The sequence below is a fragment of the Nicotiana sylvestris genome, chromosome 1 (assembly GCF_000393655.2).
Source record: "Nicotiana sylvestris chromosome 1, ASM39365v2, whole genome shotgun sequence".
NCBI classification, from domain to species: domain Eukaryota; kingdom Viridiplantae; phylum Streptophyta; class Magnoliopsida; order Solanales; family Solanaceae; genus Nicotiana; species Nicotiana sylvestris.
Window position 1 is genome coordinate 123,473,338 of NC_091057.1, and position 12,426 is coordinate 123,485,763.

A 12,426-nucleotide genomic window follows, 5' to 3' on the forward strand; every position below is an offset into this window, starting at 1 on the left:
AGCAACAATTGCAAGACCAAGACCAACGTCTCCAAGGTTTCAGGACACAAATCCACGACTTGGCAGTCTTCACATCTCAAAGTTATGTAAACTGCCAAGGAATGGATTATGAAAGGTTTACAGAGCATGCGCCCACTTTTGCTCGTCATCTAGCAATGGAGTTGGAAAGGATGTATCGTACGCTGGGAGGCCATCCAGGTCAAGCCCCACATTGAGCAGATAATCCAATATTAGAGAACAAAAGTGGAAAGTGGGGCATTTTGTGAGATGTTATGAATTGTATCTTTTATTTTGATTTAAGTGTGTGTGTTTCAAGCTATTTTCTTAAAGTTTTCAAATGTAATTCCATCTTTGTGTAATAAATAAACATGATTGACTTTGGTCCGAACTACGCAAGGTCTGATTCATGTTTGACATGATACGTAGGCAATCTCTAAGACTCGACCACCACGATAAAGATATATATAGTAAATAAAAGCGAATGACAATTTTTCAATTTCAAGAAAGCTGGGACGACACAAGCAACCGAGCGAATGCATAATAGAAAGGGATTATTTGTCTAGGAGCATTGCATCTCAACGTGTGATTATATATGTGTTAAACTCTCAAAACTAACAAGTTTGTCCATTTTCAGAATTCAACCAGTTAGTTTCTCTAAAGAGTATACTAGCATACTATCACACAAGATCAAAAGGACCAATATCCGAAAGTATGTCTATCCTAGATGTTGACACAAGTATGGAGATAGAAGAGATGGATGTCGGGAAAATGAAAGAAGAAATGCTTAAGCTCAAGCAGCAAATGGCTGAAATGTACCAAGCTTGGTCTACAGGACAGTTACCCCCATCTTACCCAAATAACCCTGCTCCATCAATAATCCAAACTCAGGATAATATCACCACTGAATTATCCCCAAGTTTCCCCATTTATCAGCACTACCGAGGCACCACCTCTCAGACACCACAGTCTCCACCTCCAAAACCAGTTCCGTACCTTCCTCCACCTATGACTCCTGTTTTTGTAGCACCTCCCCCTGCTACATTTCACAAATCTCCTAGTGAGCCTACATTTCAGGCCCAAGACAACCAATATTACCCCCCGGAGCCCACCTTCAAAGCCTCCGAAATCAATTCACCTGCTCCTCGGTTTGATCTCCCAACCGAAATTGACAAGCCAGCCAAAAATGCTGAACAAGAAGAGATGTTCAGGAAGGTCAAAAGTCTAGAACAGTCGTTCCGAGACATGCGGGGATTAGGTGGGCAAGTCAGTGTAGCATACAAAGATTTATGCTTATTCCCTAATGTACAATTGCCATTTGGCTTCAAGATGCCCAAATTTGACCTATACAGCGGGCACGGCGACCCAGTAGCCCACTTAAGGGGTTTCTGTAGCAAGATGCGAGGAGCTGGGGGAAAGGATGAATTATTGATGGCTTACTTCAGTCAAAGTCTAAGCGGATCAGCTTTGGAGTGGTATACACGCCAAGACCATGGAAGATGGTACACCTGGGATGACCTGGCACAGGCATTCGCATACCATTTCCAATACAATCTGGAGATCATCCCAGATCGATTATCTTTGACCAAATTTGAGAAGAAACACAATGAAAGTTTCAGAGAGTATGGTTTTCGGTGGAGAGAACAGGCAGCAAGAGTGGATCCTCCTATGAAGGAGAGCGAAATGGTAGACTACTTCCTCCAAGCCTTGGAACCAACTTACTACGCCCACTTGGTTTCAGCGGTTGGAAAGTCATTCAACGAGGTAGTGAAGATGGGAGGTATGGTGGAAGAAGGCCTCAAGACAAATAAAATCATGAGCTATTCAGCAATTAAGGCAACTACTCAAGCTATTCAAGGCGGGGTAGGAGGAATCGGAAGAAAGAAGAGGGAGGAAGCAACCGTAGTTGATTCAGGAATTTGGCCGGGACCCAGGGGTTCACCGCTTTACTATAATCAGCAACGACCTCGCCAATCAGCTTACCACCATGATTCATCCCAACATTACTATCACCCTTCAGAGCCTCATTTCGCCATTAACCACGCTCAAGCATACAATCAGCCACCTGTTCACACCAATTGGCGTGCTCCTGTCACACCAAATACCTACCCCCGAGCTTATCCCGGACCAGGTTTCAGGCCTAGGCCAGCATTCAGGGGAGAAAGGGAACAGAAAAAGAAAACTTACACTCCATTGGGAGAGTCTTACACTAGTCTGTTCCACAGGCTGAGACAGTTAGACATGTTGAGACCAATACAATCCAAGCTACCCAATCCTCCACCAAAGAATCTGGATTACACCATTAGCTGTGAATATTGCTCCGGTACACCAGGCCATGATACGGAGAAATGTTGGCATTTGAAAAATGCAATACAAGAGCTGATTGATACTAATAAAATCGAGGTTCAAACCCCCGAAGCTCCGAATATCAATAGAAATCCGATGCCAGCCCATCAAGAGGCTAATATGATAGAAATCATACAAGCTGATGGGGAGACAAAGAAGCCGTCACAAACTGTCATGATGATCAAGTCTCATGAAACCAAGCCAGATAAGCAGCTAATGGAAGAGAAGCAGGTGTTTAAACAGAACAAAAGTGGTGATGAACCGTCTATGATAGTCGATGAAGGGTCATCGAATAAAGTTGCCGCAAAACAAAAAAGGCCAAAAGTGATAGTACCAGGGGTTGCTAACAAACCCGTTGTATTCGTGGAAGGAGCACGTACAGATCAGGTTATTATTGCACCTGTAATCCAGCTGCCAATCATCAACAACAAAACCATCCCATGGAACTATGAACGGGTGACCGTAATGTACAAAGGCAAAGAAATCAAGGAAGAAGTGTGTGAGGTACAAGGCTTGACTCGTTCGGGAAGATGTTTTACTCCCGAAGAGCTGAGAAAAACTAAAAACAATCCAATACCAACAAAGAAAGCTGTGACGGAAGAAGAGGCGGAGGAGTTTTTAAGAAAAATGAAGCTCCATGATTATTCTGTGGTGGATCAATTAAAGAAGACCCCCGCTCAAATTTCATTGTTGTCATTACTGATCCATTCAGAGGAACACCGTCTGGCGTTGATGAAAATCCTGAATGAAGCTCATGTTCCTGAAAAGATCTCTGTAAATCATTTGGGCAAAATAGCCAACAGAATCTTTGAGACAAACAGAATTACATTTGCTGATGATGAATTACCTGTGGAAGGTACCGAGCACAACAGAGCTCTTTACCTCACCGTGAAATGTGAAAACTCCGTAGTAACCCGGGTATTGGTCGACAATGGGTCCAGTGCAAACATATGCCCTCTCTCCACTTTAAACAAATTAAAAATTAAAGAGGAGAGGATCCAAAAGAATAGTATCTGCGTACGAGGATTTGACGGTGGAAGCAGAGATTCATTTGGCGACATAGTGTTGGAACTAACTATAGGGCCAGTTGAATTCACAATGGAATTCCAAGTGTTGGACATGACTGTTTCTTACAACTTGTTGTTGGGTCGACCATGGATCCATGCTGCTAAAGCAGTCCCGTCAACATTACATCAGGTTGTCAAGTTTGAATGGGACCATCAAGAAATAGTCGTGCATGGAGAAGAAAATTTAAATGCTCACAACAGCACCATTGTACCAGTCGAGGGAGCAGAAATTGACCAAGGACCATGGGTATACCAAGTGTCAGACACAGTGTCGGTAGAGAAAATTCCAGAAGGAAAATACCTTGCGAATCCAAAGGTATCCTCTACATCAGTCATGGTAGCTTATGAAATGCTGAAGAATGGCTTTATACCCGGCAAAGGTCTGGGCTTATCTTTGCAAGGAATTGTACAACCAGTATCTCTCCCCGAGAACTGGGGAACATTCGGTTTAGGGTTCACACCTACCACCAATGACGTGATAAGGGCCAGGAAGTTGAAACACCAAGCATGGGTTCTTCCAAAGCCAGTACCACAGCTGTCGAAGTCTTTTGTCAAGACCGGTGCTAAAAATCGCCCGATAACAACAATTCCTAAATCCCAGGTCAATCCTGAAGAGGAATTAATTGAAAGATTCGAGAAATTATTTAGTGATGTGAATATGCTGGAAGGCGGAGAAGGGTGTAGCAACGCAGAAGTTCAATTCGTTGGACCAGAAACAAAGCTCAATAATTGGAAAGCCACTCCTCTCCCAATTCGAAAGGAGTCTTGGTAGTTTATTTTGATTTTCTTTCAGTTTGTTTGGGATATTTCAAGGTTGTAATCCCAAAGTTTATCTTACAGTTGGTTTGAAGCGTGCAAAACCTTGTTATCTTTCATTATCCAATAAAAAGCAGTTTCCTTTTTATTATCATTCCTAATAGCTTTCTTTTCTTTTTCTTCTTTTCTGTACAGTTCTTTTTACGCTGGCTCTAGTGATATGGCATGCATGAGGAATCTTCAGCCCAGTCTTAAAAATCAATCTGGTTCCGAAATATTAATTCAAGAAACATATTGTGATTATGAATCAGAATATGATGAAGATGAGGTTTTTGAAGAGATTAGTAAAGAGTTAATTCACTTTGAGGAAAAAATCAAACCTAACTTGAGTGATACCGAGGACATCAATATAGGGGACACGAGTAATGTCCGGGAAACTAAAATAAGTGTCCATCTCGAACCAAAGATCCGAGAAGAGTTAATTAAAGCACTCATAGAATTCAAAGATGTTTTTGCATGGTCGTATGACGACATGCCGGGCTTGAGCACTGATTTAGTGGTCCACAAATTGCCCACCGATCCAATGGTGCCTCCTGTCAAGCAGAGGCTGAGAAAATTCAAGCCTGATATGAGTATGAGAATTAAGGAAGAAATCACCAAACAATTGGAAGCAAAGGTCATTCGAGTCACTCGATATCCCGTCTGGTTGGCTAATGTCGTTCCTGTGCCAAAGAAAGACGGCAAAATTAGAGTATGCGTCGACTATCGCAATCTCAACAAAGCAAGTCCAAAGGATAATTTCCCATTACCCAATATCCATATTTTGATCGACAATTGTGCCAAGCATGATATAGGATCTTTCGTGGATTGTTATGCCGGATATCATCAAATTCTAATGGATGAAGAAGATGCAGAAAAGACGGCATTCATCACACCATGGGGAACTTATTGCTACCGGGTAATGCCATTCGGTTTAAAGAACGCCGGAGCAACCTATATGAGAGCAATGACCACAGTGTTTCATGATATGATACACAAGGAAATTGAGGTATACGTGGATGATGTGATCATAAAATCAAAGCATCAGGCCAACCACGTTGGGGATTTGAGGAAGTTCTTCTTAAGACTTCGCAGGTACAACCTCAAGCTTAACCCTGCCAAGTGCGCATTTGGAGTTCCATCTGGAAAGTTGCTGGGATTCATAGTCAGTCGACGAGGCATCGAGCTAGACCCATCAAAGATCAAAGCCATCCAAGAACTGCCACCTCCAAGAAACAAAACTGAAGTAATGAGTTTGTTGGGAAGGTTAAATTACATCAGCAGGTTTATTGCTCAGCTCACAACAACCTGTGAGCCAATTTTCAAATTGTTGAAAAAGGATGCTACAGTCAAATGGACTGATGAGTGTCAAGAAGCATTCGATAAGATAAAAGAGTACTTGTCGAAACCACCCGTGTTAGTCCCGCCGGAGCCAGGAAGACCTTTGATTCTTTACTTAACGGTTTTGGAAAATTCATTTGGTTGTGTATTGGGGCAACATGACCTCACTGGCAGAAAAGAACAGGCCATCTACTACCTTAGCAAGAAGTTCACAGCTTATGAGGTTAAGTATACTCATCTGGAAAAGACATGTTGCGCCCTAACATGGGTAGCTCAAAAATTGAAACACTATTTGTCATCCTACACTACTTACCTCATTTCTCGTTTGGATCCCTTGAAATACATTTTTCAAAAGCCTATGCCAACGGGAAGACTTGCAAAGTGGCAGATATTGCTCACAGAATTCGACATCATCTATGTGACTCGAACTGCAATGAAGGCTCAAGCACTGGCCGATCATTTAGCCGAAAACCCGGTCGATGAGGAATATGAGCCGCTGAAGACTTATTTTCCTGATGAGGAAACAATGCATATCGACGAGGTGGAACAAATTGAAAAACCTGGCTGGAAACTTTTCTTTGATGGAGCCGCCAACATGAAAGGAGTCGGAATAGGAGCTGTAATCATTTCTGAAACAGGGCATCACTATCCTGTTACGGCTCAACTACGATTTTATTGCACCAATAATATGGCTGAATATGAAGCTTGCATTTTGGGGTTAAGGCTAGCCGCCGATATGGGTATCCGAGAAATCTTAGTCATGGGAGATTCGGATCTTTTGGTACACCAAATTCAAGGAGAATGGGAAACCCGAGATTTGAAGCTCATACCATACCGACAATGTCTACATGATCTTTGTCAGCGGTTTCAATCAGTGGAATTCCAACATATTCCAAGAATCCATAATGAAGTTGCCGATGCATTGGCTACCCTAGCATCAATGTTGCACCATCCAGACAAAGCTTATGTGGATCCAATACATATTCAAGTCCACAATCAGCACGCTTATTGCAATATGGTTGAAGAAGAATTTGATGGAGAACCATGGTTCCACGACATCAAGGAATATATCAGGATGGGTATATATCCCGCACAAGCCACAGGAGATCAAAAGAGGACCATTAGGCGATTAGCAAATGGATTCTTCTTAAGCGGAGGAGTTTTATATAAAAGAACACCAGATCTTGGATTATTAAGATGCATAGATGCCAGACAAGCTACAACTGTCATGTCTGAAGTACATTCAGGAGTTTGCGGACCCCACATGAGTGGATATGTGTTGGCAAAGAAAATACTCCGAGCTGGTTACTATTGGCTTACCATGGAGAGAGATTGTATCAATTTTGTGCGCAAGTGTCATCAATGCCAAATACACGGAGATTTGATTCATTCTCCACCATCCGAGTTGCACACAATGTCGGCACCATGGCCTTTCGTTGCTTGGGGCATGGATGTGATTGGACCAATTGAACCGGCAGCATCCAATGGACACAGATTCATTCTGGTAGCTATTGATTATTTTACCAAATGGGTTGAGGCCAAGACATTCAAATCAGTGACCAAGAAAGCTGTGGTCGATTTTGTCCACTCAAATATCATATGTCGATTCGGAATCCCGAAGGTGATCATCACAGATAACGGTGCTAATCTTAACAGCAACTTAATGAAAGAAGTATGTCAACAGTTTAAGATTACACATCGTAACTCTACCCCATATCGGCCCAAGGCGAATGGAGCAGTAGAAGCAGCCAACAAAAACATAAAGAAGATACTGCGGAAAATGGTAGAAGGTTCAAAACAATGGCATGAAAAATTACCCTTTGCATTATTGGGATACCGCACTACTGTTCGCACTTCAGTAGGAGCAACTCCTTATTTGTTGGTATATGGCACCGAAGCAGTAATCCCTGCAGAAATTGAGATTCCTTCCCTTCGAATCATCGCCGAAGCAAAGATTGATGATGATGAATGGGTCAAAACCCGTTTAGAACAGTTGAACTTGATTGACGAAAAACGATTGACCGCAGTATGTCATGGTCAATTATATCAAAGAAGAATAGAAAGAGCATACAACAAAAAGGTGCGTCCCCGGAAGTTTGAAGTAGGTTAGCATGTGCTGAAACGCATTCTTCCACATCAGGTCGAAGCAAAAGGCAAATTTGCTCCGAATTGGCAAGGGCCATTCATTGTGACCAGAGTATTATCGAATGGTGCACTATTTTTAACAGATATTGAAGGCAAATGCATAGATATGGCGATCAATTCTGACGCGATAAAGAGATATTATGCATAACTTTTTGAATGTTTGTATTTAGCACTATTTCGAAAATTGAAATGACAAAGGCAATTTATTCTGCTATCCAAACACTATAACGTTTGCTTCCCTTTTGAGCCATACTTGTTTCTTTCCTACCCTCTCTTGGAATCAATAAGTTAAAAAAAAAATCAAAATCTTCACTATTATATAGTGAACTACGTTTGACCTGATTCCTCAAAGAAGGATACGTAGGCGCCTCACGGCTCGGTCATAGGGTGCACCACATGCACAATGTGCACGGAAAAGAAACATTAAGAGACCCCAATCAAGAAACTGGGGCAGGAATTGTGTCGGAAATAAGAAAAGATTCCAAGAGTTGTAATCTTAAACCCATACCAAAGCTATTTAGCTTTTAATACCTCTTTCATTTCTAACCCTATACCAAAAAAGACCTTTCGATCAATCTTAGAAAAATGCTGAGGCAAGCAAGCAAATGAAGTGGTACAAACAAGGAAAGAAAGTAAAAATGAGAGAGTCTTATAGGTGAAAACCCACACGGGCACCATAAGGCGACGGAAGTTGAGAGAAAAGTAAAATGAGAGAGTCTTATTGGTGAAAACCTTCGCAGGCACCATAAGGCGAAAGGGAAGTAGAGAAGTGAAAAATGAGGAAAATTTATCGATGAAAACTCCTTGAGACAATTGAAAGGAGATTGATTAAAAGACTGGGTTGATTAATCCGAAATGCATACCCTGATCATTGGTGCCAGTAATTCCAATCAGATAAGTCCTTTATTCCTTTTCCAACAGTCATCCAAAAATTGGATTTTTCTTTTCATTCTATAATTGTCGAAATCAGCGTATTTCGCTACTAATAATCTTACTTTCTCCAAGCTTTGAGATAAGTTTTATTCTAAACAAATAAGAAAAAATGTCAAGGTATACTACCAAGATCCAAGGTTACAAAATACGGCCACGAAAGGTGGGAGATAAAATATGGGTGTAAGAAAGAGGAAATCAAAAGTGGATCAGCAAAGTCAGAAGAGGCATATGATTACAGTTAAAAGGTTTTGAAGGAAAACATACAGAGGGAAATCCTATAGTCAAGGATCAATTACAAAGACAAAACAGTCTTTTCAATCATTCCAAGGCAATAAAGAGAGACGAAGAGAAACATCACCATCGGCAAGAATACCACAGCCAGCCACCCTGCTTTAAACTAACGAAGTTTTCTTTGATTTAAAACAGGGGCAAATACAATATTTGTGTCAGGAAATACCTGGTAAAGAAAAAGAAGAAGTCAGGCATCCACCTGGAGAATGAGGATGAGAATTAAAGAAATCAGGCGTCCACCTGGAGAATGAGGATGAGAAAAGAAGAAATCAGGCGTCCACCTGGAGAATGAGGATGAAGAATTGAAGAAATCAGGCGTCCACCTGGAGAATGAGGATGAAAATTAAAGAAATCAGGCGTCCACATGGAGAATGAGGATGAGAATTAAAGAAATCAAGCGTCCACCTGGAGAATGAGGATGAGAATTAAAGAAGTCAGGCGTCCACCTGGAGAATGAGGATGAGAATTAAAGAAATCAGGCGTCCACCTGGAGAATGAGGATGAGAAGTCAGGCGTCCACCTGGAGAATGAGGATGAGAAAAGAAGAAATCAGGCGTCCACCTGGAGAATGAGGATGAAAATTAAAAGAAGTCAGGCGTCCACCTGGAGAATGAGGATGAGAATTAAAAGAAGTCAGGCGTCCACCTGGAGAATGAGGATGAGAATTAAAGAAATCAGGCGTCCACCTGGAGAATGAGGATGAGAATTAAAGAAGTCAGGCGTCCACCTGGAGAATGAGGATGAGAATTAAAGAAATCAGGCGTCCACCTGGAGAATGAGGATGAGAAGTCAGGCGTCCACCTGGAGAATGAGGATGAGAATTAAAGAAGTCAGGCGTCCACCTGGAGAATGAGGATGAAGAATTAAAGAAGTCAGGCGTCCACCTGGAGAATGAGGATGAGAATTAAAGAAGTCAGGCGTCCACCTGGAGAATGAGGATGAGAATTGAAGAAGTCAGGCGTCCACCTGGAGAATGAGGATGAAGAAATTGAAGAAATCAGGCGTCCACCTGGAGAATGAGGATGAGAAAAGAAGTCAGGCACCCACCTGGAGAATGAGGATGAGAAAAAGAAGTCAGGCGTCCACCTGGAGAATGAGGATGAAGAATTAAAGAAGTCAGGCGACCACCTGGAGAATGAGGATGAGAATTGAAGAAGTCAGGCGTTCACCTGGAGAATGAGGATGAAAATTAAAGAAATCAGGCGTCCACCTGGAGAATGAGGATGAGAATTAAAGAAGTCAGGCGTCCACCTGGAGAATGAGGATGAAAATTAAAGAAGTCAGGCGTCCACCTGGAGAATGAGGATGAAGAAAGTCAGGCGTCCACCTGGAGAATGAGGATGAAAATTAAAGAAGTCAGGCGTCCACCTGGAGAATGAGGATGAAGAATTAAAGAAGTCAGGCGTCCACCTGGAGAATGAGGATGAGAAAAAGAAGAAGTCAGGCGTCCACCTGGAGAATGAGGATGAAGGAAGAAAAGAAGCAATCGAGGCACCCACCTGAAAAACGAGGGAATGCAATTGAAGTGTTGAAACCAAAAGCCCACTCATGTAAGAAAGGAGCACACTTAGAATCAATAAAGCAGAGGAGTCCAACAGAATCCCCAGCAAGAAACAACAAGAGTTCCAAAAGGAATACGGAATAAGCCAAATGCCCAAGAGTCACCAAGATATCAAGACAACAAGAAACGCAAGGGCATGATCTAGATAAGATTTTTATAATTCATGTACCATAGTCTAGTCTAATTTTGTATTTCCTTTAAAGTAAGGTGTAATAAGGAGGTCAGCAAGCAGTAAAAACAGCACGAAGCAGCAGTAACATCACAGTCCCGCGGTAGTCCCAGCTACCCAAAATTCCCGAACTACATTGACCTGATTCCTTTATAGCCAAGGATATGTAGGAAACCTTTGAAGCAGAGGTTCGGTCAAATCTTTCTAAAAATGCTTCCCACGGAGTATTCGAACGGGCAAAAATCGCTCGTATCCGCTCACTTTATCTTTGCACGAAAACTCTTCGAGTTTCCGCACAAAGAGGGGCAGCTGTGAGCACGTGATTTTTGCTTTAACGAAAACTACTCCAAAAATAAATCAAAAAATAAAATAAATTTCTTTTACTGTGTAATTTCTGAATTTGCGTGATGTTAAAAATTTGTTTATGTCCGTAAAATGTTTGCTTTGTCATAATTAAACAAAAATAAAATAAAATACATATTTGCATGAATATAGGATTTAATTATGCATTTAAGAGATAATTTAAATAAAATCACAAAAATATGCATTGGTTCTATTTCAAATGTTTCATTGTGTGATTGATGTTTTGACTATGTGTTAAATAATTGTTATGAAGTAATTAATATTTTTGTGTAAGGTTAAAAAGTGTTTTATAATTTTTATTAAGATTTTTTATAAATAAAAATAAAAATTTTTTTTAATGGTGAAATAAATTGGACCTGGATTAAAATCCAGGCCCAAGTGAATTAATTCCCTTCACAGCCCAATCCCCTTTAGCCCAGGTCCGGTCCAGTCCGAAAGGAGTCAATACGACAGCGTTTAGTCATGGCTCAGCATGGACCGTTCGATCAAATCCAATCAACGGACAAGATCTTCTACCCTTACCCGAAACCCGTAACCCGACCATTTGACCCAATACAGGCCGACCCTGAACTTAGACCAAACGACGTCGTTCGGATTAGTGGATTAATCCTGGCCCTTAATCTTACTTGATCGGACGGATAACATCAGTCCACCCCACCCCTATATAAGTCCCCAAGCCTTACCCGGCCCCTAACTAAACACCCCCCCCTCTCCTACACTGTTCATCATCGTCCCCCAAGCCCCACTCCTAACCCTAGCCGCCCTAGGATTCCACCGCCTGAAACCCGGCGGCATCAACGCCGCTGGTCACCAAAATAACACCATAGAATCCCCTGAGCCTCCTCTATCCAAATATGTTAGCCGTTGGGCTCGAATCCTCCTGAAGGTTCTCGAATCTTCGTTTGAAGATTCGAGCCAAGTTCAGACCTAAACCAAATAACACCTAGTTAACACCATAGCTTCCCCTAGTCATCCTGAGTATGGATCTGTTGGTTGTTTGGCTCGAATCAGTCCCGAGCTTCTCGAATCTTCTTTTGAAGATTCGGACCAAACAAGGACGAACTCAGATCCGTTTCAAATTAACACCAAATAACCCCTAGGCTACCCTCACCATTGTGTCATGTTTGGTTCTTCTCGAATCTGACTAGAAATGGTTAAATCCCAAATCGAGTTTTTAAGAACCCTAAAAATACCAAACTTCCGGATTCTGTGCATATTAAATGAAGATTGAGGTTTAATCGACCTTAGCCGAAGTATTTTCAGTGGAAAATACTTCGACTAAGGTCAGTTTGATTTCAAACAAAAATTCGAAATCCAAGTTGAGTTCGAGTCGGAATAAAATTGAAGATTCAAAGGTATTTTTTCTTTTTATATTGTGTATTATATATGTATTTTTGTGTTTGTTTTAGTCTGTATAA